This window comes from Portunus trituberculatus, chromosome 19 (assembly GCF_017591435.1).
Source record: "Portunus trituberculatus isolate SZX2019 chromosome 19, ASM1759143v1, whole genome shotgun sequence".
Lineage (NCBI taxonomy): Eukaryota > Metazoa > Arthropoda > Malacostraca > Decapoda > Portunidae > Portunus > Portunus trituberculatus.
Window position 1 is genome coordinate 6,340,001 of NC_059273.1, and position 1,702 is coordinate 6,341,702.

At 32.5% G+C, this 1,702-nt stretch overlaps 1 protein-coding gene across 1 annotated transcript in view; it reads left to right on the forward strand.

Moving 5' to 3' along the window:
• LOC123506255 (RNA polymerase-associated protein Rtf1-like) overlaps nucleotides 1-853 on the forward strand; it is a 15,389-nt gene extending 14,536 nt beyond the window's left edge. The window contains 1 exon segment of the mRNA XM_045258192.1: nucleotides 1-853. This exon segment is cut by the window's left edge and continues 381 nt beyond it. The gene's annotated coding sequence lies outside the window, so the exon portion shown is untranslated.
• Nucleotides 854-1,702: the final 849 nt, after the last annotated feature.

The following is a 1,702-nucleotide window of genomic DNA, read 5'->3' on the forward strand; positions in this document are numbered from 1 at the left end:
TTATTAATATTGTTTATTTCTGTTATTATTTTCAATTTTTAGTCATTTTTTTTCCTGCATCTTAGTAAATTTTCACTCACTCTAGTGGTACAAATTTCATATAAAAACAACCCATGAATTTTTTTTTCTCAGTGTGGGGGGAAGAGAACGTGAAGCCCTACCAGTGTGTATTGTACAGTACTTGTCTGGGAGGATAATAACGATGATGTGATGAGTGTACAATTAATTCCGTACCGCCTGCTGATGTTATGATTTTGATGTTGCAGAAAGGGTAAACATGATAATAATATGCAAATTTTTCACACATTTTCACGATGGTGGGAAGTTTTCAAGTGTGAAGAAGTTAGTAGAAGTGAGAAGGAGTGTGTAGATCAGTAGTTGCGTTTGAGTAGTGCCGCTGCTACTGGCTGTTGGCGTGAGGGAGTGATAGGTGAATGTTAAATTGAATGGAAATCATCAAATCATCTCATTACTTTGAAGAATATACTCATATTAAGTTTGTTCTGTCATCTATACTCGCAGTTATTACAAGTTATTTAATGTACGTAGCTCAAGGTGTGGCTACTGTACCTTTCTTTTATACTAATTCATACCTTTCATGTACATTAATTGCCACATTCATATTAGTATGTTCATACTTTGGGGGAGGGTAGACTGGCAAGGAGAGGAGGAGGAGAAAGAGGAGGAGGCATTTTATTGACAATTCTGCTGCATCTACTTCATCCAATATTGTGGTGTATGGAACGTGCTGTTGCCAAACCTGATGCATGTCAAGGAATGTTACTGATGAAATGACTACACAGTAATACAACGTTCTGGTGAATGTTGCTAGAAATAAATCTGAAAACTTGTACAATTGCTCTTTCATTTTACTTTTTATTGTTCTTTATTTTGAAATGTATTGAAATGAACACCCTTCTAAGTTAGGTTAGGTCAATTCTCATTTCAAGACAATAAGTAACTTTTCATTTTTCAATTTAAAAAAAAAAATTTCTTTCAAGTTAGGTTAAGTTAGGTCAAGTTTCACCTCTTGACAATATATAATAGATATATTCAACTTTCTTTTTCATATTTTTGCCTCTAAGTAAATTTTTTCCTTCAATTTTTTAACATTTCCTCACATTAAGCAACATTAGATTAGATTAATTTTCAATATACAACTTTCCTTATAATTTCTCAGTTAATTTTTTTCTACTTATTTCTACATTTCCTCATATCAAACATTAGATTAGGTTAAGTTATAATATTCAACTTTCCGTTCATTACTTCTCAAAGTATTTTATTTCCGACATATTTCTACATTTCCTCACATAAAACAATAGTTTAGGCTTAGTTACAATATTTGATTTTCCTTTCATTTATTTCTTCCTACGAATTTCTGCATCTCTGGGTTTTCTTAACCCTACTATTATTATTACTACTGCTACTACTATTACTTTTGGTGTGCTGATGATAAGTAAAGATCTGTTACTACTATTATTGTTACTACTACTACTATTCTCGAAGCAGTGTTTCATTCCTTCACATCAGCTAGTCAGTCAGAACTACTACTGCTATTACTTACTGCTATTACTACTGAAGTCTGAAGATATTGTAGATGATAATAAGGATAACTGATAAGCCGTGGAAAGGTGAAAAAAAAAAATAATAGTTAATGAGCAAAGAGCTCCGGCAAGAACAGAAACCTCGAGAGTCGAGACTG